Genomic DNA, 16,249 nt, shown 5'->3' with positions numbered 1-16,249 from the left:
GCAACCTTTTTGACCAAAAGAGCCATTTTGCTGCTTTTTCACAAACACTTTTTTGTCTGGAGCCGCAAAACATATTTCATAGCTTGATAGCTAATAAAGTTGTATTTATTGTTATATCAGACAAAAACTACAGTTTTTTTGCATTTATTAGGCTATTTATTACATTATAACTCATTAAAACTGTTAACCTCTAATAAGAAACAAAGAACTCCTATAAGGAGAATTACAAATAATACACAGGCCTACTTTAAAATAAATTAAACACAGCACTTGGGGAGTCCTCTGCCCATTTGAAGGAAAAAAAATATTATTAAAATGGGCCCACTTTGAAATAAATAAAACATATAGCTGCACCCTAAAAATAGTTAAAGGTAGGGTAGGTAAGAATGGAGAAACCAGCTCGAGCGCGCTCGAATTTGAAAATACACAACCGGAAAAAATATGCCTCTTCCTTCAGACTTCCTCACAGAGCCCCTCCTCCAACACACACGAAAGCGCACATGACCAATGAGGCCACGAGATAAATGTGTTCACAGATGGAAGGCTGACAGGCAGGTAGGCCATCCAGTTACTTTAGCCGGGTCAGCTCAGATGATTGGTCGTGCTTTTTACAGCGCTGCGGCTTCCAGAGATGACATTTTTGTATGTATTTATTGTCAAAGCATTTAATATATTCATTGCCATCGGGATGTTAAGAACATTCCATGGAATATAACAAAAAGTGTTTTCTGAAATAAATTACATACCCCATTGAATTATGACCTATGATTATGACTGAAGATCGTCAGCTGTCTTCCTCTCCGTGTTGTTCCCGTTGTTCCTCGATACGTAAAGGCTGCAGCACCTTTGACAACTTCTCTCTACATATCAAACATACCGGTAAACCAGCATCGTTTGCTGTGAAAGCATATAACTCTGTCCACACAGAATTAAATCCTGTGTTCCTCCGGTACTTTTCTTTGATTTATCCATTCGCTCATCGAGCCGGGGGTAAGGTTATTCACCCGCAGGAAAAGGCGCTCGCGCGGGACCGTAGCAGGATGTGACGCATATTTTAGTTGACATAATTAAAACCGTTTTGTTTTTTATTTATGTTTCACAGTATCACCTCAAAATAGAAGATACGAAACATTTTCAACCATGCAACAAAATATAAATAGTCCTACAAATACTTTTATTTTATTTCCTTCTTATTTTTGTCTAAGCTCAAGGGAGCCAGAGCAGAGGGCTTAAAGGGCCGCATGCGGCCCGTGGGCCGCCGACCCCTGACTTAGACAAAAAAACTAACATATACAGTAGTATACAGCAGCAGAAAATATTCATGATACCCTAGAACTCTGTTTACTGTAAGTACAGTAAAAGTACTTAGTTATACTTAAGTACACAAATTACATCACCCATCTCTACATTAGGAAAGTTAACATTACATTCAATGGTAATAACTGGTGCAATAGGATTTGTATTGTCATATTTCAGCAGCAGTCCTCCCACTACAATAAAAAATAAAAAAGTGTATAAAATTCAAAGGGTATTTATTTTTGGTCTATTATTTGACTTGAATAAACTAACTTAGCATCATAGACTAATCCTAAATATATTAAATAGTTTTGAGTACCATTACTGGTGTTTTATCATGTATAAATAGCCTGTGTGTCTCCACAAATTTAGTTTACGGCCATACTATCGATGAGAAAGATTTGAAATATGATCATTTGAAGTACAAACAACTTTTAATAAAGTACAACCAAAATCAATACACTGAGCAAAACCGCCATAGAAACGGATTAAAAGTCCTTAGCTTAGTTCCCCCTTTCAGAACAGACCATCGTTTGGGCGGATCTTACTTAACCCTTAGATGCACGAGTGACCCTACACTCTTCCATAAGTGGGTCAAAAAGGACCCATATTAGAATAATGTGTTTTTATGCCATTTTTGTCATTTTGGTTAAGAAAAATCACTTGTATGATATTTAGTATTATATTTTGGTTCACACTCGAAATATTTCATAATTCTTTTACATTTTGAAAAAAAACGTTTTCCCATAGAAGATGCATGCGGGTCATTTTTGACCCACTTATGGAAGCTTGGGGTAGAAATACAAAAACTACAATTTCTTAAAATGTACATTTAAAATGGCATGATATCCAAAACATGATTTTTGAGGAATAGCTGGAATATGAAATGATAATAAAATGTAATTAGGCAAGGCAAGTTTATTTATATAGCACCTTTCAACACAAGGCAATTCAAGGTGCTTTACAAAAATGAAAGACATTAAGACAAAGGCATTTAAAAACAGTCATTAAAAAGAAAAGATAAAAGAAACATTAAAAGAAAAAATACATGAATAAAAAATACATGAATAAAAAGTACATGAATACAAAGTTACAGTGCAGTTTAAGATATGAATAGTTCAATTATAAGAAGCGGCAAGAAGAAAAGTCTTTAGTCTGGATTTGAAAGTAGTCAGAGTTGCAGCGGACCTGCAGGTTTCTGGGAGTTTGTTCCAGATATTTGGAGCATAATAACTGAACACTGCTTCTCCATGTTTAGTTCTGACTCTGGGGACAGAAAGCTGACCAGTCCCTGAAGACCTGAGAGATCTGGATGGTTCATCATTTAGCAGGAGGTCAGAAATGTATTTTGGTCCTAAACCATTCAAAGCTTTATAAACAGCAGCAGTATTTTTAAATCTATTCTTTGACACACAGGAAGCCAGTGTAAAGACTTCAGAACAAGAGTGATGTGATCCACTTTCTTAGTGTTAGTGAGGACTCGAGCAGCGGCGTTCTGAATCAGCTGCAGCTTTCTAATAGATTTTTTAGTGAGACCTGTGAAGACACCATTGCAGTAGTCCAGTCTACTGAAGATAAAAGCATGGACACGTTACAAAGATACTTCAAGAACACCACCTCACCGGGTCAAAAAAGACCCACTTATGGAAGCTTGGAGTAGTAATACAAAAACTACAATTTCCTAAAATGTAAATTTCAAATTAGAATGGCATGATATCCAAAACATGTTTTTTGAGGAATAGCTGGAATATGAAATGAAAAAAAATGCAATTACAAAGACACTTCAAGAAAAACCACCTCACCGGGTCAAAAAAGACCCACTTATGCATCTAAGGGTTAAATGGCAGCCGATTCCAGCACTTTGCAAAAAAAAGCTTGAATTGAACTTTCAGCCAAACAAGCATTCACAGCAAGACTGAGACGCTGTATTTGATATGAATTAGGAATGCCAGCGATTATTCAATTTTTCGAATATTTGTTACAATCTCCATAATCGCAAATTATTTTTTCAAGTTCGATTTTATTTATATATTCTTTTATTATTATTTATGTTTTTCTTTTTTTTCCTGGCTTAGTTTCAACCAAAAATATAGACTAATGCCAATAATAGTAATAGTATTAATAATTGTAAATGGCCATTGGTCACACCACCAGTTTGTTTTACTGTAAACTTGGAGGAAGCCAGCAGCAGCAGGCTGCACAGAGTGCAGACTGCTGCTGCCTGCTGCAGCCTGCTACACACCGACCCCGCCCCTCTCGGTCACACGTGCGATTGATTTATTGGCGATATCCAGAACAGTGAGAACAACACAACTAAAGAGGAACAAAGCGGCACGTTCAAAGAAGAGTTCCTCGTGGAACTACTTCGAACTGACAAGTGCAAATGAAGTCAAACGCAAGCTCTGCGAAAAGACTTTGGTCTACCACAGCTCAACATCAACAGTGCGTTCGCATTTGAGTGCGGAGCATGCCAAAGAATTGCCTACAGAGAAAGACGCAGCACAGCCGGCCATTACTAACTTCACTTCAAGGCCACGTCGTGAATGTATTGCAATGCTGCTATTATTAATACAGGCTACATGATGGTGCTTTTGCTATTGCTTTGTACTTTTCTACCTGAAGAGCCCTTTTGTACCATGTTCAAGTAAAAGAAAACAAATTCCATTTGTCTGTGTTTTTTTTTTTTCTCCCGCGGGGGGCAGATAATCAATTAATATTCGCCAGGGCTGTTCAATTTTGATCATGGTCAGTTTCTGGCATCCCTAATATGAATGCATTGTTGATAAAAAAAAAACAGGTGACATCCAAACAGGGGATTTCCACCAGTAAAAGAGGATACATTGTATTTGAGCTGTAACTGAGAAGGTGGAGGTTTATCAGCGGCGTTTGAGCAGCTATAAATAGCAGGTGTGTCGACTACATTTTCGTTTACGGCCATACCACCCTGAATTCAGTTTGAGGGAATAATAGAGAGTATCAGGAAAACGCTGACTTTTTGGAGAAGGAGGAAGCTACAATTAAGGGGGAAAGTAATAGTAATAAATGGGCTTATAATGAGCAAGTTAGTTTATGTGATGAATGTTCTCAATGTACCTGTGAGGGTACTGAAGGAGATTAATAAAATAATAAAGGAATTCTTATGGGAAGGGAGAGGAGTGAGAATAGCAAGGGAGATCTTGGAGAATGAGTATAAAGATGGGGGATTGAAGTTGGTGAATTTAGATAGGAAGAGGAAAGCTAACAGGGTAAGGACGATGGTGAGATACCTCAACGCAAACAATGATCATTTATGGAAGGTCTTCCTTAGGGATGCTCTAAATAAGTGTGATGAAAGTGTGATTTTTATGAAGAAGGGGAAAGGGAGAATGAATGGAATGACTGAGTTTCAAAGGGAGGTTTTGAGTGCATGGGGTGACTTTTTGGTAAACGTGGGGTACGAGTGCGTGAATGTAAGACAAGTGTGGCAGCAGCCAATCTTCCTCAATCCAAGGGTTAAGGATGAGAAAGGTTCCATCTTCAACTTGCCAATGTGGAGGGCGGGCTTTAGAACAGTGAAGGATCTGGTCTATGAGTACGTCCCTGGGTTCATGAGGTCGCAGGTCATCGTGGATGAGGTCAGGGGAAGGGATCTGCTGATGGGTATGAGGACAGCTGAGAACGTGATGGACAGCATAAAGGAGGGGATGCCGGATGAGTGGAGAAGGAGGATCGAGTGGGAACAGGCGGGAAGCGATGACAGTAGGGTTGATTTATATGTCGGCACCGGGGGAAAAAAAGATCACCCTGGGGAAAATAAAAACGAAGGGTATCTATGAGATGATGAGGAAAGACTGTGTAAGGAGACCGGCCTCTGAGAAAGTGTGGGAGAAAGTCGTGAGTGAGATGGATGTAAAGAAAATGTGGACAAACTTAAGGGTGAAGGGAAATAGCCCCGAGTGTGAACATTTTGACTTGTTATTACGACACAATAGAGTGTTCAATAATCTCATTGTGAGCATGTTTGACAGTGACGTAAAGAGGGAATGTGATGTGTAAAGTGGGCGTAGAAAACTGTATGCACGAGTTTGTGGAATGTACTGAATTGAGGGGTTTCTTTGAAAAAATGAAAGACATGTTGTACAGGTGCTGGGATGAAAAGGAAATAAGGACAAGGGACTGGAAGGAACTGTGGTTATTTGGGTGGAGGGGGAAAATGTGTGGCTACAATGTGAACCTGCTGAACTTTGTTCTAAGCCATGGCAGATACGCTGTAAAGCTAAGGAGAAATGTGGCTCATTTTGAGAAGAAAATTGTCAGTGTCTGGGACCTGATGGTGGGGACAATAAAGAGAGATATCAGATTATTGTACATACATATGGGGAAAGTTGAGTTTAGAGGAGAATATGTGGAGGGATGTTCGCTGATCGAAGAGGAGTAAGGGAAGCTACACTTTAATTTTGTAATGCATTAAAGACTATGTTTCTGTTTTGTTTTGGATGATGATGGATCCCTGGAAAAGGGGATCTTTGTTGTAAAAAGAAAATGTGATAAAGTGTAAATATGTGATTTTATAATAAAAGATAAAATAAAAAAACACGCCCGAGTGGACACGTGTGTGACGTAAAATGTGTTGCTAATGCTAGTGAGTAATCTGGAGAAAAAGACCTGAAATAGAGCTAATTTTGATAATATCTGTGGTAGGCTTGGGCGGTATGACGGTATTACGGTATACCAGGGTATTTCGAAATCCCGTCGGTATGATTTTCAATACCGTGACTTCACAGACTGTGCGCCAAATCACAGATGCGTTTCATTCTATTACACTGACACGGAGTTTTGACAGGGACGACATTGGTTGTAATGCACAGCACGCGCCAGCAGAGGGCAGTCCGTCTTTCCCGCTCTCAGAGCTCAGCACACGCAGATTTGGTTGTCTACACACAGGAGGACGCAATCGATACGGGGGGAAACTTGCTTCAGTGGTGGAAAGTAAACGAGACACGTTTACCGTTGCTGTCCATGGTAGCCTGCAAATACCTCTGCATATGTGCGTCAAGTGCAGCGTCTGAGCGTATTTTCAGCACCGCAGCTTACACGGTGACACCACAACGCGCACAAATAAAGCCAGACAAAGTAAATACGCTTGTCTTTTGAGCAAAGAACCTAGATTGAGGTCCGCGAGATAGATGCGCCAAATGTGAAATTGATTTGCCTTTTCATATTCGGCTACAAACCATATGCCTGCTTGTAGGCTTACATTTTTTGTTGAAGTTATTCAGCCTTTTTATCAGGCGGCGGCCGACGGGCCAAGTTAAGCTGTCCTTATAGCCTAAATTATTTCCAGTTGTAGCCTAGTTTATTCCCCTTATTGTCATTCTCCGTTGAGAACATTTATGCCATTGATTTATTGTTTTCATATTAGCCTATAAATAGGGCGGTTTGTAGCCTAAGGGGATTTCGTTTTTAATTGGGGCCTAAGTTTAAGTTATTCAGCCTTTTTATTTGTATAATTAGGCGGGCCCTATTTTTCTTTCTTGCTTGTTCAGCCAAAAGTTCCATTTGTACTATTTTGCCCTTATTAATAGGCAAGTAATTTTCATTCTCCGTTGAGAACATTTGGACATGTGTTTGCATGTGTGTAAATAAAGTTATCTGAAACATATAGAAGTTGCAACTGTGTTTTATTGATTGAAAAATTTGACGAATTTATTACAACGGGGAAAAAATAAAATGAAACGAATTTATTACAACAGGGATGATTTAAGACCTATATTATGTACACCGTGCATTAGCCTACCATATACGATATGACATATCCAATATCTTTTTTTTTATTCTTTATGTATGATGATATATTGTTAACTTAGCTCACAATGGAAACAACGTTGGACATCTACAAACGCGTCCTGTATCCGATCTCAAAATGTGCCATTTGCACAATGTGTCATGTATGCAGCCCTTGTTTTGCACTTGCGCGCATGTCGCGGCACTTTGCGAGCGTCTACCGGCTCGGGCTGCATTTTACACCGAACATATAATATACCGTTCGAAACATCTATTTGCCGCCGTTCGAACGCCACCTCACTCAAGTCGACCCAAGTCATACCGTCTTATACCGTATACCACGGTATGATGTCAGCAAGGTATGACGGTATGAAAAAAATGATACCGCCCAAGCCTAATCTGTGGGTAATCCCCTCCCCTAACAGCTTTGCTGTCTGGGGGCCCTCCCCACTTTCGTGGATTATGGCAGAAATGGCTGGAATGTCTGGTGAAAAGTACGTGCATTCAGGAATGCGGCCTCCGGAGGTCAAGAATGTGGTGGCGAAGAAGGGGACTAAAACTGTGGAGAAAACTGAGGGGAAAGTCAATAAAGGACCGGAAAAGAAGGAGAACAAAGAGGAAAAGGCTGGAGAGAAGAAGAATACGGGTGGTGAAGCTTCCAAAGGTGGGAATCGAGAGGATTCAAAGCATGGAGCGAAGCCACCTGCTGCAGGTGCAGCGCCTGCTGAGAACCTGGGAATGGGGAATGGAGGTGAGACGGCTGAGGAAGAAAGGGCGGGGAACACGGGGAAGAATGAAGATAAACGAAAAGAGAGGGGACAAAGTGAGAAAGTGAACGGAGGAAACAGTAGCGGACCAAGCAAGGACAATAATCAGGAGAAGAAACGCGGAGAAAAGGAGAAAATGGGCGAGCAGGAAGGAGGAGAAGAGGCGGGAGATCGCGTGAAGTATGATGTGGAGTTAGTGATCGTCTCCGTGGAGGGGAAACTGTCATGATGGACTTGCTTCTGGGAATCCAAAAACAATGTGGGGTGATAGTGGGATGCAGAACGAAAGTGGATGGATGTTTTGAGATCACAATGAAGACACTGGGAGGGAAGAGGGCACTGTTAGATGGAATAAGGGAGAAGGGGATCGTAGTGAAAGCACTGGAGCTGAAAGTGATGGAGCTAACAGTGTCATTTATGCACCTGCCGGTCTACATTCAAGATGGCGTGATATTTGGGAAGCTGTGGGAGTGGGGAGTGGAGCCTGCTCTGCCTATCAGAAGGAGGTTCCTGCCAGGAGAGGGGAAAGCGAGGATAGCGGACGGCACACGCATCCTAAAAGTGCTGTTCAACGATAAAGTCCGTTCCCTCACATATTCTGCTAGGTTTGATGTTGAGGGGGGAACGGAGTACTTTAAGATCATGCATGATTGACAGACACAGGTATGCAGGCAGTGCCTCAAATCAACACACGACATCTTCAGGGAATGCCCGGACATCGCATGCTACAGATGCAGGGGGGTGGGGCACTTTGCTAGGAACTGCGAGAGGAGGAGAGAGACGCATGGAGGAGGATGAGCCCGCTGCTGAAGGTAACACGGGAGCAGAGAAAGGGGAGCAACAGGAGGGCACGCCTAACGCAAACGAGGCACCGAGAGGAGATGGGGAGGAGAAGCAGACGGGAGAAGAGGAGGAGCCCGCATCGGATGAACACAGAGGCAGAGGAAGAAAATCTGCGGGGGTACTCCAGCGACGAAGAGGAAGTGCTGAGAAGGGAAAGACCTCCTTTTTCTCCTTATAATGGTGACACTTTCATCATTCAATGGACATGAGTTAAAACAGAAGGATAGAAGGGAGAGGGCTATTATGCTATGTGCCACCAACATTGTTTGCTTCCAAGAAACGCACTGGGATGAAAGGTGTGTGGATGAAGTGAAAAAGAGTTGGCTTGGTGATGTGTATGTGAGTAACGGGGGTACGAATGCTAGAGGGGTGGCTATACTAATTAAAACAGGGGTAGTGGAGAATGTAAGCAAAGTGGAAGATGATGGTGATGGGAGAATGATTGGTATTGTATTTGAGCATATGGGCGAAACATACAAGCTAACCAATATATATGCACCTAATGATGAAAGGGAGAGGAGGGGATTCCTTGAGAGCTTAGAAGGGAAGTGTGGGGGGAACTGTATGATTTTTGGTGATTTCAACGTGTGGTGTGGGAAAATAGATGTGTCTGTGGGGATGCGCTTTAAAAGCGACTCTTCACGTGGCGCATTGGAAAAAGTGATGAGGGAGAATGGTATGAGTGATATCTGGTTCCCATACTTTATGAGCTGTTTAAGCAGCTGGAAGAGAGGGGGGAACTGCTGGCTGACCTTTCAACAGGGGTGATTAGTATTCTTTATAAGAAGGGAAGTAGGGACAAATTGGAGAACTATAGGCCTTTGAGTATGCTAAACACTGATTACAAAACTCTGGCACGGGTGTTATCGAACAGGTTAAAGAGGGCGATTGGGACGGTAGTGGGGTGCACAGGCCTACAGCATACCAGGGAGGGATATTAGTGACACAGTGAGTAGTATAAGGGACACTATTGCGCACATGAAGGGGGGGAAAGGCGGGATAGTTGTTAGTTTAGATCTAAACAAAGCGTTCGACAGGGTTAATCATTCATATTTATTTAAGGTGTGAGAGAGAGCGGGTTTCGGGAAGGGACTAGTTGGGTGGATAAAGAGGATATATGCAGATAAAGAGGATATATGCAGGGCATATATCCTCTTTATCATATATTTTTTTGAAAGAAAACTGGAGGAGGAGCGTGTGGAGGAGGCTATTGCTCTGCACTGCATTATCCATCAGCAGGCCCTTTGCAGCAAATTCTTGAAGTTTGACAATGTGATGTCTGTCGTTGTGAAATGCATCAACCATATCAGATCCAGGGGCTTAAAGCACCGCCAGTTCCGTGCTTTTTTGGAGGAAATTGAGTCAGAATATGAGGATGTGCTCTACTTCACAGAGGTACGTTGGCTCAGCAGGGGAAACGTCCTGAAGAGGTTTTTTGAGTTGAGAACAGAACTGAAAGTATTCATGCTGGAGAAGGGTGGGATGGCTGTTCCCGAGCTGAGTGATCCCAAATGGCTCATGGACTTAGCTTTTCTTGTTGACATCACGCAGGAGCTGAATGCTCTGAATAAGAAGTTGCAGGGCCAGGGCCAGCTTGTTAGTCCAGCATATGACAATGTCAGAGCATTCTCTACAAAACTGATGTTATGGAAAGCCCAGCTCCCTCAGAAAAACCTCTGCCAATTCCCAGCATGCAAGGCTCTCATGGACAGGGGCACAGCATTCAGTGGTGAGAAGTATATTGATGCCATTGTGAAGCTCCAGGAGGAATTCGATCAGCGGTTTGCAGACTTCAAGACACACAGAGCCACTTTCCAAATGTTTGCAGACCCCTTCTCCTTTGATGTGGAAAATGCCCCTGGTGTGCTTCAAATGGAGCTCATCGACCTGCAGTGCAATTCTGAGCTCAAAGCAAAGTTCAGGGAAGTGAATGGGAAAGCAGACAAGCTTGGAAAGTTCATTAGAGAATTGCCCCCCTCCTTCCCTGAGATTTCCAGGATGTTCAAGTGGACCATGTGCCTTTTTGGGAGCACATATGTGTGAACAGCTCTTCTCCACCATGAACTTCAATAGGTCAAAGTACAGGTCCAGACTTACTGATGCACATCTTCAAGCCATACTGAGGGTTTCAACTGCTTCCTCCTTCAAACCAAATGTGGCTCAGCGGTGTGAGAGGAAGCGCTGCCAGGTCTCTACCGGCAAGGAGTAGGTAAGAAAGAGCAACTGTACATAGTTATGATGTGAAGAACAGTTCATGTTAAGAAGATGTTGAATAACTGTTAATGTTGTATTTTTTAATAAATGTTTTGCGGAATACTTGAAGCGGCCCAGACTTGCCCAGACTCTACGTCCAGCGGCCCCCAGGTAAATTGAGTCTGAGACCCCTGTTCTAGGGGATGCTCTGAGCAAGTGCGGCGGGTGTGGTGACAGTGTGGCTTTTATGAAGATGGGGAAAGGGAGGATGAATGGAATGAGTGAATTTCAAAAAGAGGTTTTGAGTGCATGGGGAGAATTTTTGGTTAATGTGGAGTACGAGTGTGTGAATGTAAGGCAAGTGTGGCAGAAGCCTATCTTCCTAAATCCTAGGATTAAGGGTGAAAAAGGCTCAATTTTCAACTTGCCAATGTGGAGGGCGGGATTCAGATTGGTGAAGGACCTAGTTTACGAGTATGTCCCTGGGTTCATGAGGTCGCAGGTCATCGTGGATGAAGTGAGGAAAAGGGATTTGGTGATGGGTTTGAGGACAGCTGAGAACGTGATGGATAGCATAAAGGAGGGGATGCCAGATGAATGGAGGAGGAGGATTGAGTGGGAACAGGCGGGAAGCGATGAGAGCAGAGTCGAACTATATGTAGGCACGGGGGAAAAAAGGATCACCCTGGGAAAATAACAATGAAAGGTATCTATGAAATGATGAGGAAAGACTGTGTAAGGAGACCTGCCTCTGAAAAAGTGTGGGAGAAAGTAGTGAGCGAGATGGATGCGAGGAAAATATGGGGGAACTTAAGGGTGAAGGGAAATAGCCCCGAGTGTGAGAATTTTGACTTTCTATTACGACACAATAGAGTGTTCAATAACTTAATTGTGAGCATGTTTGATGGTGAGGTAAAGAGGGAGTGTGATGTGTGTAAAGTGGGCGTAGAAAACTGTATGCACGAGTTTGTGGAATGTAGTGAATTGAGGAGTTTCTTTCAAAGAATGAAAGACATGTTGTACAGGTGTTGGGATGAAAAGGAAATAAAGACGAGGGACTGGAAGGAACTGCGGTTATTTGGATGGAGGGGGAAAATGTGTGGATACAATGTGAACCTGCTGAACCTTGTTCTAAGCCAGGGGTGTCCAAACTTTTTTTCCTGAGGGCCACATACAGAAAAATATACGAAGGACTGGGCCACTCACTAGACGTGAAGTATACTGCCTCACTTCTAATGCACTAATATTGGTAAAATCAATCAAATGCAGATAAATTACGTTTGATAATTGAACATGTTTGAAGAAAAAAAGCCTCCATCACAGCTCTCCATTAGTAGATTTTAATTTTGTTTTTTACAAATAAATAAATAATTGGGCTTGTTAACACATCAACTAATGTTTGTTAAAAAATTCAACTTTAATTGACTGAATTTATTAAGTATTTGGGCTTATTAACACATGAAAACTGTGTGTATATTTTTAACTCACCAGTAATGGGAAGAATGTTGCACTCAGTGGGAGCAGTGATGCTGCGCTTTGGTCTGAAGGATAGCTGGCAGGTCAGGAGTAAGTTTGGTGGTTGAGATGCGAAGGACGTCACAGAGATGGCTGTCGGTCATTCTGGTTCTCAATCTGCTTTTGTTCAGCGTTAACAGAGAAAATGTCTGCTCACAGATGTATGTTGAGCCAAACAGACTCATCATTCGTTTTGCGTGGCGTCTCATCAGAGGAAACTTGGCCTTTTCCAAGCTCCGGTAGAAGTCAGGTAGGGAGAGAAGCTGATGTTGATTCTTCAGAGAATCATCACACTGCATTTCAATCAGTTCTAATTGCAGACTCTCTTCCACTTCTTCTGCATCCATTGAAAACGGAGCCGCAAACAGTGTGATTTTCTTCTCAATGACAGAAAAATCTTGAAAGCGCCGACTGAACTCTGTAATGAGAGATGTGATCACAGACACATATTCTCCCATTTTAGCAGAGAGGGCATCTGGAAACGCGCATTTGATTTCGGTCAGCGTGGGGAAGTGCGCTACATTGAAGTTGCGCAGTTGTGACTCGAAGAGACGGAGCTTCGCACGGAATGCTTTCATGTGCGCATACAGCTGTGATACCAGCTGCTCTTTGCCTTGTAGTCTCTTGTTCAGGGTGTTGAGATGATCAGTGAGATCAACTAAAAAAGCCAGGTCTGCCAACCATAAAGGGTCACTGAGCTCATGCAGAGGTCTGCCCTTTTCTTTCAAAAACGTGTCGATATTTGATCTCAGGGAATAAAACCGCTGCAGCACAGAGCCACGGCTAAGCCAGCGCACATCAGAATGGTAGAGTAGGTCCCCGTATTCAGCATCGACATCAGAGAGGAACGCTTGAAATTCTCTGTGGTAGAGCCCTCGTGCCCGAATTATATTGACAGTTTTCACAACTGTGTTCATCACATCGCCAAGCTGGACTGACTTGGCACAGAGGGCTTCTTGGTGGATGATGCAGTGCATTTTGACAGCCTCCCCTCCGCTCTCTCGCACCTTGGCGCATACCATAGATGCCATTCCTTTGCGCTCGCCTGTCATTGCTGGAGCCCCATCCGTTGTTAGTCCACACAGCTTGTCCCATTTAAGTCCAATCGAGTCAATTGCATCTGACACAGCTTCAAAAATGTCCTTACCAGTTGTTGTCCCCTTTAGACTCCGAAGATCAAGCAGTTCCTCCGTAATGCAAAAATTATCATCAACTCCCCGCAAAAAGATTAACAGCTGTGCAGTGTCCGTGGCATCTGTACTCTCATCACATGCAATCGAGTAAAAATCACAAGCACAAGCTTTATCTGACACTTGCTGCTTTAAGTTAGCCGACAAGTCTTCAATTCGCCGCACAACCGTATTTCTAGACATGCTAACGTTGTTAAAATCCTGCATTTTCTCCGGGCACATTATTCCCACGACTTTAGTGAGGCACTGTTTGATGAAGTCACCGTCTGAGAAAGATTTCCCATGTAGGGCAATGAGTTGAGCTACTTCATAACTGGCTATTGTAGCATTTTCTTGAGCTTTGTTTGCACGGAAAAAAAACTGTTGCTGGGTTAGCAGGCTAGCTGTCATTTGCTTCACCTTCTCTTCCCGCTCGGCGCCAGTGTAGGACGTGAAGGTCTGATGTTTCGTCTCGTAATGTCGTCGTACATTGTACTCTTTCATAACGGCAACCGTTTCATTGCAAATCAAACACACACACTTCCCCTTGGTTTCTATGAAAAAATATTCATTTTTCCACCGAGTCTGAAATTTTCTGCACTCACTTGCGATCTTGCGTCTTTTTGGTTCCGCCATTTCTGGTGACCCTGAGCAAATTTTTTCTTTGATTGCTTGCTTTGTAGGGACGCTGCCTTGTTAAAGACAGTAGCTCCATCTAGTGTTGAAACTAAGAAGTACAATACAGTTAAACGCAAATATTATGTGTGGGCCATAGTCCATTATACTTTTAGACTTTGAAACGGGCCAATTAAAAATGGTTGGCGGGCCGCAGTTGGCCCGCGGGCCGTAGTTTGGACACCCCTGTTCTAAGCCATGGCAGATATGCTGTAAAGCTTAGAAGGAATGTGGCTCATTTTGAGGGAAAAACTGTCAGTGTCTGGGACCTGATGGTGGGGACAATAAAGAGAGACACTAGACTCTTGTACATACACATGGGAAAAGACGAGTTTGTAGGAGAATATGTGGAGGGATGTTCATTGATTGAAGAGGAGGAGGGAAAGTTACATTTCAACTTTGTGATGCAATAAAGACTACGCTTTTTGTTTTTTTGGATGATGCTGGATCCCTGTAAAAGGGGACCCTTGTTGTAAAAAGAAAATGTGATAAAGTGTAAATATGAGATTTTCATAATAAAAGATTACAAGGGGGCGCTGTAGAGCCACGGACCAAGATGGCAGCATAAAGTGAGTGCTCCCCGCAACTCCGCTAAAAGTCCTATTTTATAATTCCTATTAACACTTCTAACTGGTTCTACACGATGTCTAAACAAACGACGTTGAAAGACTGTGAAAGCGGCTCCAAGCCCCGAGGCTCTCAGAGACTTAAAACTACTACTTCGGCGGAGGTAGCCGAGGTTGCTAACGAGGCAGCTAACCCACGGAGTGACTTAGCTGTGGTGCTTGGTGAACTAAAGTCACTCGGTATGACCGTCACAGCAATGAACAACAAGATAAGTGCTCTTGATGGCTTTGGGGATAAACTCGACAACGTGGAGAGACGCATAGTCGAGATGAATAACTCTGTTGATGCTGTACAGAAGAGCTTTGCGGACCTTCAACAGGACATCAGTGCTAATGCTACGCGGCTAACGGAGGCAGAGGGGCGCATCGGAGATAACGAGGATAGCCTGCAGACTGTACACACGGAGCTGACTGACGCCGTTAAACGCATCACCTACCTAGAATCCAAAACGGAAGATCTAGAAAATCGTGCCCGGAGAAAGAACCTACGACTGGTGGGGCTCCCGGAGAATGCTGAGGGTACCCAGCCTATGACTGACTACATCCAGCGTATGCTGCCGGTCTGGCTGGGGGCCGATGCCGCTAAATCTCTCCCCCTAGAAAGGGCGCACCGCATATGGGCTCGACCAAGACCGGACCAGAGGAGCAGAGCTGTTATCATCCGATTCCAGCAGTTTCAAGACCGTGAATTTGTTTTCAACGCATCCAAACAACGCTCTCCCACTCATGATGGTCACAAACTCTTCTTTGCTCAAGACCTAGCAGCGGAGACCATGAAGGTGCGGAGCACGTTTAATGCAGTGAAAAAGAAATTCATTGATGCTGGAACTTTTCGGGGATTCACCCTTCGTCCTTGCAAGATGAGAGCTCTGCACAACGGGAATATAGTTCTTTTTTCTACACCAGAAGAAGCTGAAAACTTCATCCCAGACTCACAAACTTCAGGACGCCGATGAATACAGGTATTGCAAAGGGACTGATATGGGCAATATACGTGCACAGTCGTTTAATATAAGTTATGCAAAGTTGGATTTGTGTATATTCTGTATTCTCTAAATCGTTCTAAGTATTAACAGAGCTGCTATAACATTATTTGGTGGACACTTTATTTTATGCACCTTCTATCTGCCGATACATTTGTTGTGTTATTTAACAGTATTCTGAGGCAGCTAAACCAAGAAGTGTTATTAATGTTATCCTTCATTTTAAGGACGTTAATTGTTTGAACTTTTAGTTCATGATAAGGGGTTGGGGGGGACCGGGGGAGGGGCTGCCTGAGAGAAGTGCCTACAGTATAACCACTCCTCATTGTTTGTGGATTGGTACTTGCCCTACATGCCTAGTTTAAGTAAGGGAAGGGGGGAGGGGGTTCAAAAGGTTATATGTGGGGTTTGGTTTGGGT

Source organism: Notothenia rossii, assembly GCF_949606895.1.
Source record: "Notothenia rossii genome assembly, chromosome: 2".
Taxonomy (NCBI): domain Eukaryota; kingdom Metazoa; phylum Chordata; class Actinopteri; order Perciformes; family Nototheniidae; genus Notothenia; species Notothenia rossii.
This window is presented reverse-complemented; position numbering follows the sequence as displayed.